Consider the following 14,168-nt stretch of genomic DNA (forward strand, 5'->3'; position numbering starts at 1 on the left):
ATCGAGGAGAAATGCTAATTAAATAACAAAGAGCTTAGACCTTATTAGTCTGGTAAAACTGGAAAACTAGATAATGCCAAGTGCTGGAGGGAACGTGGGGCATGGAAATTGTCCTGTGCTGCTGGTGAAAGTGGTACAGACATTCTGAAAAACAATCTGGTGGTACTTAATCAAATTAGATATACAAATACCTATGACCCAGGTATTCTGCTCCTAGGGTGTATGCCCCCTCGAAATTCTCACACAGATTCAAGGGGCACGAATATGTGGATGTTGGGCTTTCAGACTGCAGGTGGGTGAAGAGTGGCTAGTTAAATTGTGGTTGATGCTCGCCATGAAGTATGTACTAGTTAGCAGTCAGCAGTAACAGATCAACTATGTACATGGCAATGAGGATGGATCTGGAAAACACAGAGTTCAGTTAAATAAGAAAAATAATAAAATATCTGATAAAACATCATTTAGATAAATTTAAAATACAAGTATACAGAACAACGATATGTCATTTGCAGAAGGATATAAATTAAACACTTTAGAATGACTAGCCGAGGGCAGAAGCAAGAGGGAAAGGGGAGTGGAAAATGGAGAATAAGGAAGTAAATCGAATGAAAGAGGGAGGGACCAGTGATGATTATGCACCACAAACTGATGAGAGTACTCAGCCTCCTTCACTGAGGCTTAAAAACTGGTTGTAGGAACTCCGTCTCAGGGGAAGGAGGACAACGCTCCAGAAGAGACAAGGTACGCTATGAAGACCCACTGTGAGGGCCCACAGTGCACCAAATGACCATAAAGTATACATTCATCTTCAATTTTTTAAAAAGAAGAAGTTGAAGTTTAGAGAAACTAAGCAACTTGCCCAAGGTCACACTTTGTAAGAGGCAGTGCCAGAATTCAGACTTAGAATGAGTCATCACTTGACTGCTGCTGCCCTGGCCCAAGCCAACATCGCCTCTCACCTGGCCTGTTGCCATAGCCTTGTCCCTGGCCCCTGTCTCCCACCATGTCCCCCAATCTATTCCACACAGCAATCAGAGCAGACCCTTAGAAATATAAATCAGATCATGTCACTTCCCACCTCAAAATCCTTCAAAGCTGTCTGAGTCCCACATCACTGAGAATTAAATCCAAAATGCTTGCGTGTCCAACAAGCCCCCATATGGCCTGGCCCCTGCCTAGCTTTCCAGTCTCATCTCTGATCACGCTCCATCTGGCTCCTTCAGCTCAGCCATATTGACCTGCTTTCTGTTTCTTAAACACTCTCAGAACATTCTAGTGTCAGGGCCTTGGCACTAGTCTTTTTCCTCATTTTCACAGAGTTTCTATACTATTTCACTCAGGTCTCTGCTCCAATATTATCTCTTAAGAAAGGCCTCTCTGACCATCTTACCTCTAACGTACTATCTTCTGCCTCAGTCATTTTTTAATACCTTACTCTGCTTTGTTTCTACCACTTATCCCTACCTAATAGCACGTTATTCATATTTTTATTTGTTGGTTTATTTTTGTCTCCAACAGTAGAACAAAAGCAAGACATCGCTCCAACCTGTGTGCTCTACACGATGCCCAGCCCATGGCAAGCCCTCCTTTGGTGTATGTGGATGAGTGTTTGGATGTCTGAGCCCAAACCCATCTTCTCTCCCTGTGACATCACCCATGGCTCCCAAACAGAAATGGGGAAGAAAGCATGAGGCAAATGGGGACAACAGTAAAGATCAAATGTAGCCCTTGAATAGAAAGCAGGTGTGTGGGTCAGGGAGAGGAAACCCCAGAACCTGATGGGGCTGAACAGGCCTGGAAGCAGCAGGAAGAATGGGCAGGCACTAAGATTTTAGGGTTGTTGCTCTCTAGCCTTTTTGCCACAGAAAAGATGAAAACCAAACTGACCAGTTTCCCTACCTTCAGATTGAGCCAATATGTCTGAGCCTGCTCTCATGGGCCTGAGGAGACAGAGATTTCACAACTGCTTTGCAAAATCCCTTTTCTAAATCTAATGACCATCGCAATAAGAAATTCATCTTTCTTATAGGCATACATTTATCTTGCTGCAATTTTATCCCATTTTCTCCAAGAACTATACTAGATTATCGAAAAATAAATAAGAGGTAAAGTGCTATAGAAATAGAACACATTTACACAACTCAAGTAGGAGATTTTCCCTGGATTGTAATAATGCCTCTCTTGTTAATCCCAGCTAGTTCTCAAAGTGTAGCTTTTAGGGCTGAGCTCTGCAATCAGATTCCACAAAAGAGTCACTTACTGTATGTCTTCTCTGAAAGACACTATTGACAGGGCCATTAAGACAAGAGATTCCTTGGTGGGAATGAGAGCAAATCTTTCATCAAACAATTTATTGACCTTCTACTAAAAGCACATCTACTATTCATTATCACTCCCACTAAATCAGGCGTCCCCAGACTTTTTACACAGGGGGCCAGTTCACTATCCCTCAGACCATTGGAGGGCCACCACATACCACAGTCCTCTCACTGACCACCAATGAAAGAGGTGCCCCTTCCTGAAGTGCGGTGGGGGTCTGGATAAATGGCCTCAGGAGGCCGCATGCAGCCTGTGGGCCGTAGTTTGGGATGCCTGCACTAAATGGTGGTAGTAGGAGTCCTGCAAGAACTCTTGACCATAAAACCCACCCTGCCCTGTAAAAGGAGACTGAGCTATGCTCCCTCCAGCACTACCTGAAATGTTGTCCTCATGGATTCACACCTTTGAGTTAAGCATTGATAGGCTTTGATTCTAAAAGCTCAACAGTGAAGATGTGAGATACAAATCCTTAAAGTCCCAGTGAAATGGCCATTTGTTGGTTTTGCTACATGAATTCAGTTGTCTCTCTACTGGTAACTACACCCCTCCCAAATGTGCATCCTGATATTCTTGCTGATATAACCACCATCAGTCATATGCATTAGTTTTTGTTATAATAATCCTGCATAACAATCACAAAACCTTAGCGTTCATAGAAGCAAGCATTCATTGCTCACATGACTAGGATGCACTGTGGGCTGATCTCATCTGGGCTTGCTGACATTTCTGGGGCTGACTTGACTGTTTCCTAATAGGGGCTTGCCTGTGCCAACCTGGTTCGATTTGACTGTTTCATGTGTCTATCATACACCCAGATATGTTCTCATGTTGATGCAGAGGTGCAAGAGATCATGCAAAAATACACAGTCTCTTGAGACCTAGGCTCAGAAATGGCACATCATTCCTTCTGCCTTATTGGTTAAAGCAAGTCACAGTACCTAGTCCAAAGTCAGAGTGGGCATATTTTACAATCCAATATGCCATCCAATTGGTTCAGGAGGGAGCACCCATTTTTCTTCCCTAAACTGTGTCCGTAATTCAGGACTAGCCAATAAAATCTTAGCCCATCTCTCCTGACAGACACAGCTATTGTTTCAGCTATTGCTAAAGTCAAAGAGAGTAACATCTGGAACTTCTGCTCAGTTACTTCTCTTCATTATTACTTCAGAGACGACGACAACATACACCCCCAACTCATGTCAGTCTAATATTAACTTGTACTTCTGCCACTCCTAGACAATACAAGGACTTTAGAACACTTGAACTCCATTTATCTTCACCTGCTTTTGTGCTATCATTGTCTACTTTAATTCTATACAAATTCACAAGTCATCAGTATTATTTAATACAGTCAATATTCATTTTTACTTATATATATACTCTTCAGTTTGAATAATTTTTACTGATATATCTTCAAGATCACTCTATTCTGTCATTTTCATTCTATTAAGTACATCAAATGAAGTTTTAATATTAGATATTGTATTTTTTAGTTCTAAATTTTCCATTTTGTTTTTTTAATGCTTTCTACTTCTCTGATAAGATTTTTCTCTTTTCATATATTGAAAGCATATTTTCATTTATTTCATTGTACATAGTTTTAATAGTTGCTTTAAAATTCTTGTCTGCTAATTCAAACATCTAGTTCATCTCAGAGCTGGTCTCAGCTAATTGTCTTTTCTCCTGAGATTGGATTACATTTCCTTTTTCATCATATGTTGAGTAACTTGGGGTAGTATCCAAAACATTTGAATAATATAATGTGAAGGCTCTGGATTTTGTTATATTCCTCTGAAGAATGCACTTTTTTGTTTCAGCAAATAATTAACTTTAGACTCAGACTAAAATCTGTCTCTTGGGTAGCTCAAATCTCATTTATTCTTTTATTTTTATATGGGTTTCTTTGAGTCACACACAGGACTCTTTCTTCATATTTCCACATTCCAGATTCTTCCGATTTTTGTTCACTATTTAGTGCCTCCTTGTCATTGGGTTTGTTTGTCATATTTTTCCAGAGTTTACAGTTCTCTGCAAGTTTGTTGAGTCTGACAGGAACTTACTAGTCCTTATTTACAAAGTTACTCTTTTCATTGCTCTTCATTTCTTCCTTCATTTCATGTTTTCATCCAGGAAAATTTTTATTCTGCTTGGAAATTTCCTTAGAGTGTAGCCTTTCTGACAGTGATTATTCTTTTTAGTTGTAGTTTGTCTTAAAATATCTTATTTCAGGCTGAGCATGGTAGTTCACTTTCGTAATCTCAGCATTTTGGGAAGCCCAGGTGGGTGGGTTGCTTGAGCCCAGGAGTTCAAGACCAGCCCAGTCATCGTGGGGAAACCATGTCTCTACCAAAAATACAAATCTGATCTGGATATGGTGGTGCACACCTGTAGTTCTGGCTCCTCAGGGCTAAGTTGAGAGGATCACTTGGGCCCAGGAGATCCAGGCTGCAGTGAGCTGTGATTGCGCCACTGCACTCCAGCCTGGTTGACACAGCAAGACCCTGCTTCAAAAGTGAAACAAAACAAAACATCCCTGTCACCTTTATTTTTAAAGACTATTTTCGAGAGGAATAGAATTCTACATTTGTATTTTTTTAAATCACCTTACAGATGCCACTCCATTATCTTCTGGACTTTTTCTTTGGTTTCCCACAGTTTATTATAATGTGCCTAGATGTGGCTTTCTTTGTATGTATCTTGCTTAAGGTTTGTAGAATTTCTCGAATCTATGACTTGGTATTTTTGTTCACTTTCAGAATGTCTCAGTCATTTTAGCTTCCATGTGTCTCTTTCTTCTCACTCTGGGAATGCCGTTCCATTTCTATTAAACTTTTTCACTGCATTCTGTGTATCCTTTCTGATCTGTGTATGGGTGTGGTTTTTGTTGTTGTTGTTGTTGTTGTTGTTGTCCTTCATGCTTCAGTCTAGTTATCTTCTTCTGACATAACCTCTACTTCACCAACTTTTTTCTATTTGTCTGATCTACTCTAACATTAAAACCAACTATTGAGTTATTACTTTACTATATTTTTTAATTTGATGCTTTTTATAAAGAATTTAGATATAGTTTCAGTTCTCAACTATAATTATTTATCTTCTTTATTTTCTGAAACCTAAATCATAGTTTAAAGTCTCCAATAGCTGGATATCCTACAGACCTTTTATATTGTCAATTTTTAAAAATCTTGATCATGAGTCATTTTATTTTTGTCTTTTTTCTATGCTTGTCAATTGTTATTGCATGCCAGATATTGCATATGAACAATTGAAGAAATCACTTGAGGTACTGGATAATGCTATATTTCTCCAAAAAGAAATTAGTCTTCTTGTATCAGACATTTAGGAAGGGCACAGGTTGCTTGAATTCAGACAGGATTTGAGATAATTCACATGTAGCCTTCTGTATTCCTAAGGTGCAAACTTCCAGAAGCCCTAATTGAAAGCTCTGAATGCTTATGAGGTCTCTCTCTGATCTTGGGCTCCACTTCACATTTTTGTCTACCACATCCATCCTCATGCAATAATTAAAGCTCTATTTATCTTTTCAGCATCTATCTGGTCTTTCAAGTTGGCAACACCTCCAGGAGAAAAATAATGCCAGGTATCAGGATTACCTGACAAATGGGTTATTTTCTGTCTTTTTGCTTGCCTATGTTTCCTTATTTTTCTATAGTGAGCTGTACTATTCACTTAATTCATACTTCATTGAAATGTGTCCAGCTGGGAAGCTTTCCCCATCGTGATGAATTTCTCTTGAACTCACAACTTTTCCATTATGGGTTTATAACCCCAAAATCATTTAATTAAGGAGTGGGCCCTGGGAACTGGGAACACCAGTGGTCCCAGCTCCCTAATGCCACCTGGAATGTGCAGCCTGGTGTAAAACTGCACCAAGGCTGTGTTTCCATTCTCAGCTGCAGGAGTCTAACTACAAGAAGCCAAGTGCACCAAGCTAGGAGTGCCTTCCTGTGAAGAACTCCTGGCCCCAGAACTGCTGCCAGCTGCACTTTGGTAACAGGTGCCTCAAACAGAATGCACCAAGGAACTCATTACTCAAGGGTGCCCTGTGGCAAACCGTTTTGCAAAGCGAGCAAGTCAGAGTGAGTGATCACGATAGCATGTGAGCTTCACTCACAAGGATTGTTAACAGCACACTGTAAACGTCATTAATATTAATTTTGTTTCTTTTCAAATGTTTATTTTCAGGATGTAGCATTCCTTCACCTCTCCCTGGCCCAAAACTTATATATACTTGAAAAAAAATGTATCTGAGTAGCAAATAAAGCTTTTCAATCTGTATTTTAATGTCTGAATTGGCTTTGATTTGGCTTTAAAGACTTGGCTGACCTCTCTAGGCTACAGTGTAACATTCTTTCTGAAACCCTACAGAATGAGCTCAGAGCAAAGATTAAATTTGAGGTTTCTATTATATTCATTGATGTGTGCCTGGGGATGACTAGAAATGGGCATCTCCAAAAACCTTTCTCCTCCTTCCATCTGCCCAACTGTTACTATGCCTTTTTGCATGGAACTCATGAGTCCTAGGGCCCTTGACTAATTTTTGTCTTCCTGATTTATCAGTTTGTGACAGTTCTGTATTAAACTCTCCCACTAGGACTGGGGATTATCTATCCATTTTAAGTTGTAATTCTATTTCTAGGTTACGTTATTAGTAGCATAAGGTCACAATGATTATATCTCAGTGAATTATACCACTTATGCAAGGTCCTAATGTTTTTCACCTTAAATTCTATTTTATCCCATAGAACAACTTTCTTAGGGCTAGCATTTGTCTTACATGCTATTTCCATCATTAACTTTTTCAATTTAGGCTAGAAGTCCAATGTGCTATCCATTGCACCACAGAGCCTATGTACTTTTAACCTTTTCCAACTAGGTGCAATTGTATACTTTTAACCTTCCTATATGAATTTTATTTGTGACTCTTACAAGCAACGAATAAATGGATTTTAAAATATTTTTATTTTTAATCAACATGGTAGCTCCTGTACTTTAATAGGTTAGTTGAATATGTTTACACATGTGATTACTAATACATACTTTTTAATTCTTTGTTTATCATGTTTTACCTACCATTTTTTCCTTCCTAAACTTCCCTTTTTCCACTGGTTTTGTTTTGTACACACACACACAAACACACACACACACACACACACACACTTTCCCCCTTTTCTTGGTTTGATGGTAACAATTTCTGTTCTTTTAATGGTTGCCCAAAATTTTTAATATATATTTGTAATTGCATATTTTCTAAGAATGTATAAAGTTCAAGGATATTAGATCCTACTTTCTTCCTCTAAACCATGCAGAATCATCTTCAGTATTAATGGTATGTAGAATTTTAGTTCAACCTCTGTTAAGGAGGTGTGAAACAGGAAGGAAGCAGTGGGTGGAGGTGAAGTCTGTGACACAAGGAATATTCATAATATTCATTCATGTTTTATTTTCCACAACTAAAATCATTTTATTGTCTGTTTTATGATTTTTTAGAATATATCAAAAAAAATTTCAAGCAATATAGAAACTGGCAAGGGGGAAAATAAAAATCACTCCAAATACTTTCTACCCTGAGAAAACTAGATTCTGGTGATTTCATCCATTTATATATCCATTAATATGTCTCTATATAAATGACAGAAATATAGTCACACATTGCTTAACAATGGGAATACGTTCTAAGAAATGTGTCATTAGGCAATTTTGTCATGGTGTGAGCATTATAGAGTACACTTACATAACCCAATATGGTATAACCTACTACACACCTAAGCTATGTGGTATAGCCTATTGCTCCTAGGCTACAAACCTGTACAGCATGTTACTGTACTGAATTTTGTAGATAATTGTAACATAATGGTAAGTATTTGTACATCCATACATATCTAAACATGGAAAAGATACAGTAAAAATATGGTATAAGTGATTTTAAAAATGGTACACCTGAACAGAGCCCATACCATGAAAGGAGATTGCAGGATGGGAAGTCCTTATGGGTGAGTGAGTGAGTGAGTGAGTGGTGAGTGAATGTGAAGGCCTAGCACTGTACACAACTGCACATTTTACAAGCACTGTATAGTAGGCTATACCAAATTTATATAAAGTATTTTTTCTTTGATAAGTTAGCCTTAGCTTACTGTAACACTTTCACTTTATAAACTTTTTAACTCTTTTGTTCAAATTGTTTTATATTCTTATTCTATATGTTTTTCTATTTTTTTTCACTTTTTAGACTATTTTATTAAAAACTGGACAGGCGTGGTGGCTCACGCCTATAATCCCAGCACTTTGGGGAGGTCAAGGCGGGTAGATCACAAGATCAGAAGTTTGAGACCATCCTGGCCAATATGGTGAAACCCCGTCTCTACTAAAAATACAAAAATTACCTGGGCGTAGTGGCAGGCACCTGTAATCTCAGCTGCTTAGGAGGCTAAGGCAGGAGAATTGCTTGAAACTGGAAGGCAGAGGTTGCAGTGAGTTGACATCCTGCCACTGCACTCCAGCCTGGGCAACAAGAGTGAAACTCCATCTCAAAAAAAAAAAAAAAGAAAGAAAAGAAAAGGAAAAAAAAACACTAAGACACAAACATACACATTAGCTGTATTACTGTCTTCCACCTCCACATCTTGTTCCAGTAGAAGGTCTTTAGGGGTAATAATATACATGAAGCTGTCATCATATATAAAAACACCTTCTGGAATTCCTCCTGAAGAATTTGCCTGAGTCTGTTTTACAGTTAATATGTATAATCAGAGAGAGTAAATAGGTAGATAGACAGATAGATAGATACACACACAGTTTATATATATATATATACATATATATATATATATATATGTACATACACACACACACAGTTTATATATATATATATATGTATATACACACACACACACACACACACGTGTGTGTGTATGTGTATGTAAAATAATGATGAAATTATAGTATAGATCCGACTTTCAAGATGGCCGCCTAAGAACAGCTCAGGACTTCAGCTCCCAGTGAAAGTGCAGAGGGTGAGTGGACGCCGCATTTCCAGACGAACTCTTATTGCCCACAGACCAGGAGATACCCAGGCAGAGGGGTCGCCAGCGTCGCAGTCCCAGCCGGTGCGGCTGTTTTGGCCCCCGCGGGGCTGATTCCGCCCGCGCGGCTGCTGTGACCACTCCCTGTTGCTGCGGTTCTCCGTACAAAAACCACTGGTCTGGGAGCCCTCTTAGCTGGCGAGCAGAGCCTTGAGACGGCAGAATAGCCCATTCATCTGAAATAGCGAGTCAGGCCAGGAGATTCCTAGGCAAAAAATCCGCCAGGAGCCGGCGCCGCGGTTCGAGCCGACTCCGTGAGTCGCAGCACGGGAGATCCCGGCGCCTTTTCAAGAAGCGACCAGAACGCGGGGTCGTTCAACTTAAAAGAAAAGACTCTGAGTCAGGGAGCCAGGTGATCAGGCTCGGTTGGTCCCACCCCTCCACCCCTAACAACAACGAAAACAAAAACAGTAATTGGAAACCCTCTGGGTTGAGCCCTTCAAACCAAGCACAGCTGAACCGGGACGGTCCGGCTCCTTGGGGGAGGGGCTTCCGCCATTACTGAGACTCTCCACCGCTACGGAGGCAGGCTGCCGTTGCCGAGGCAACCCGCCGTTGCCGAGGCAACCTGCCACAACAGAGAGAGTCCGCCATAACAGAGGCGGGGCCACCATTGCCCAGACAGTTCTAACTACGCCCATATAAAAAGGACTACAGGGAAGAGCTCAGGGCAGCTGGGCGGAGCCCACAGCAGCTCAGCAAAGCCCCTGCGGGCAGGCAGAGGCTAGGCGTGCTGCTAGCTGGGCGGGTCCGACCTGAAAAAAAAAAAAAAAAAAATCAAAAAAGGCAGTAGTGCAACGGAAACTCATAAAGCTCCAACTCCCTGGGACAGAGACAGACAACAGGTGGATAAACCCACAAAAATGGGTAGAAACCAGCGTAAAAAGGATGAAAACTCCCGAAACCAGAACACCTCTCCTCCTAAAAGTGATCACAACTCCTCACCAGCAAGGGAACCAGACCGGATGGAGAAGGAGGGTGATGAAATGACAGAATCAGACTTCAGAAGATGGGTAGTAAGAAACTACAATGAGCTAAAAGAACATGTTCTAACCCATCGCAAAGAAAATAGGAACCTTGAAAAAAGATTGGACGAACTGCTGACGAGAATGGACAGCATAGAGAGGAGAATAAGTGAATTGATGGAGCTGAAAAACGCAACACGAGAACTTCGTGAAGCATGCACAAGCTTCAACAGCCGAATTGACCAAGCAGAAGAAAGGATATCAGAGGTCGAAGACCAACTCAATGAAATAAAAAGAGAAGGCAAGAACAGAGAAAAAAGCGCAAAAAGGAATGAACAAAATCTTCAAGAAATGCGGGACTATGTGAAAAGACCTAATCTACGTCTGATAGGTGTACCTGAATGTGATGAAGAGAATGAATCCAAGCTGGAAAATACTCTTCAGGATATTATCCAGGAAAACTTCCCCAACCTAGCAAGGCAGACCAATATTCAAATCCAGGAAATACAGAGAACACCACAGAGATATTCCTCAAGAAGAGCAACCCCAAGGCACATAATCGTCAGATTCACCAGGGTTGAAATGAAAGAGAAAATGCTAAGGGCAGCCAGAGAGAAAGGTCGGGTTACCCACAAAGGGAAGCCCATTAGACTCACAGCAGATCTCTCAGCAGAAACCCTACAAGCCAGAAGAGACTGGGGGCCAATATTCAACATCCTTAAAGAAAAGAACTTTCAACCCAGAATCTCCTATCCAGCCAAACTCAGCTTCATAAGTGAAGGAAAAATAAAATCCTTTGTGAACAAGCAAGCACTCAGAGATTTCATCACCACCAAACCTGCTCTACAAGAACTCCTGAAAGAGGCTCTACACATATAAAGGAACAACCAGTACCAGCCACTCCAAAAACACACCAAATGGTAAAAAAGCAGCAACACAATCAAGAATCTGCATCAACTAACCAACAAAACAGCCAGGTAGCATCAAAATGACAGCATCAAATTCACACATAACAATACTATCCCTAAATGTCAATGGACTAAATGCCCCAATCAAAAGACACAGACTGGCAAATTGGATAAAAAGCCAAAACCCATCAGTGTGCTGTATCCAGGAAACCCATCTTACATGCAAGGATACACAAAGGCTCAAAATAAAGGGATGGAGGAAGATCTACCAAGCAAATGGAGAGCAAAAAAAGGCAGGAGTTGCAATTCTCATCTCTGATAAAATAGACTTTAAAGCAACAAAGATCAAAAGAGACAAAGAAGGACATTACATAATGGTAAAAGGATCACTGCAACAAGAAGAGCTAACGATCCTAAATATATATGCACCCAATACAGGAGCACCCAGATACATAAGGCAAGTTCTTAATGACTTACAAAGAGACTTAGACTCCCACACAATAATAGTGGGAGACTTTAACACCCCATTGTCAATATTAGACAGATCAACCAGACAGAAAATCAACAAGGATATCCAGGACCTGAACACAGACCTGGAACGAGCAAACCTAATAGACATTTACAGAACTCTCCACCCCAAATCCACAGAATATACATTCTTCTCAGCACCACATCACACCTACTCTAAAATTGACCACATAATTGGCAATAAATCACTCCTCAGAAAATGCAAAAGAACAGAAATCATAACAAACAGTCTCTCAGACCACAGTGCAATCGAGTTAGAACTCAGAATGCAGAAACTAACTCAGAACCGCACAGCTTCATGGAAACTGAACAACTTGCTCTTGAATGTTGACTGGATAAACAATGAAATGAAGGCAGAAATAAAGATGTTCTTCGAAACCAATGAGAACGAAGACACAACATACCAGAATCTCTGGGACACATTTAAAGCAGTCTCTAGAGGAAAATATATAGCAATGAGTGCCCACATGAGAAGAAAGGAGAGATCTAAAATTGACACCCTATCATCAAAATTGAAAGAGCTAGAGGAGCAAGATCAAAAAAACTCAAAACCTAGCAGAAGACAGGAAATAACTAAGATCAGAGCAGAACTGAAGGAAATAGAGACACAAAAAACTCTTCAAAAAATCAATAAATCCAGGAGCTGGTTTTTTGAAAAGATCAACAAAATAGACAGACCACTAGCCAGATTAATAAAAAAGAAAAGAGAGAATAACCAAATTGATGCAATAAAAAACGATAAAGGGGATATCACCACAGATTCCACAGAAATCCAAACCATCATCAGAGATTATTACAAACAACTCTATGCACATAAACTAGTAAACCTGGAAGAAATGGATAAATTCCTGGACACCTGCAACCTCCCAAGCCTAAACCTGGAAGAAGCCGAAACCCTGAATAGACCAATAACATGGTCTGAAGTCGAGGCAGCAATAAAGAGCCTACCACCCAAAAAAAGCCCAGGTCCAGATGGGTTCACAGCTGAATTCTACCAGACATACAAGGAGGAGCTGATACCATTCCTTCTGAAACTATTCCAGACAATCCAAAAAGAGGGAATCCTTCCCAAATCATTTTACGAGACAAACATCATCCTGATACCAAAACCCGGCAGAGACTCAACAAGAAAAGAAAATTTCAGGCCAATATCCATGATGAACATAGATGCAAAAATCTTCAATAAAATACTGGCAAACCGATTGCAACAGCATATCAAAAAGCTCATCCACCATGATCAAGTAGGATTCATCCCGGGGATGCAAGGCTGGTTCAACATACGCAAGTCCATAAACGTAATTCACCACATAAACAGAACCAAAGACAAAAACCACATGATTATCTCGATTGATGCAGAGAAGGCTTTTGACAAAATTCAACAACCCTTTATGCTAAAAACCCTCAATAAACTAGGTATTGACGGAACGTATCTCAAAACAATAAAAGCTATTTACGACAAACCAACAGCCAATATTATACTGAATGGGCAAAAACTGGAAGCATTCCCTTTGAAATCTGGCACTAGACAAGGATGCCCTCTCTCACCACTCCTATTCAATATAGTACTGGAAGTTCTAGCCAGAGCAATCAGGCAAGAAAAAGAAATAAAGGGTATCCAAATTGGAAAGGAGGAAATCAAATTGTCTCTATTTGCAGATGACATGATTGTATATCTGGAAGACCCCATCATCTCAGCCCAAAATCTCCTGAAACTGATAAACAACTTCAGCAAAGTCTCAGGATACAAAATCAACGTGCAAAAATCACAAGCATTCCTATACACCAGTAATAGACTTCAAGAGAGCCAAATCAAGAACGAACTGCCATTCACAATTGCTACAAAGAGAATAAAGTACCTAGGAATACAACTAACAAGGAACGTAAAGGACCTCTTCAAGGAGAACTACAAGCCATTGCTCAACGAAATAAGAGAGGATACAAACAGATGGAGAAACATTCCATGTTCATGGTTAGGAAGAATCAACATCGTGAAAATGGCCATACTGCCCAAAGTAATTTACAGATTCAATGCTATTCCCATCAAGCTACCAATGACCTTCTTCACAGAACTGGAAAAAAACACCTTAAACTTCATATGGAACCAAAAGAGAGCCCGCATAGCCAAGTCAATTCTAAGCAAAAAGAACAAAGCGGGAGGCATCACACTACCGGACTTCAAACTATACTACAAGGCTACAGTAATCAAAACAGCATGGTACTGGTACCAAAACAGAGATATAGACCAATGGAACAGAACAGAGGCCTCACAGGAAATACAACATACCCACAACCATCTGATCTTCGACAAACCTGACAAAAACAAGCAATGGGGAAAGGACTCCCTG

The sequence above is a fragment of the Saimiri boliviensis genome, chromosome 9 (genome assembly GCF_048565385.1).
Source record: "Saimiri boliviensis isolate mSaiBol1 chromosome 9, mSaiBol1.pri, whole genome shotgun sequence".
Classification (NCBI taxonomy): domain Eukaryota; kingdom Metazoa; phylum Chordata; class Mammalia; order Primates; family Cebidae; genus Saimiri; species Saimiri boliviensis.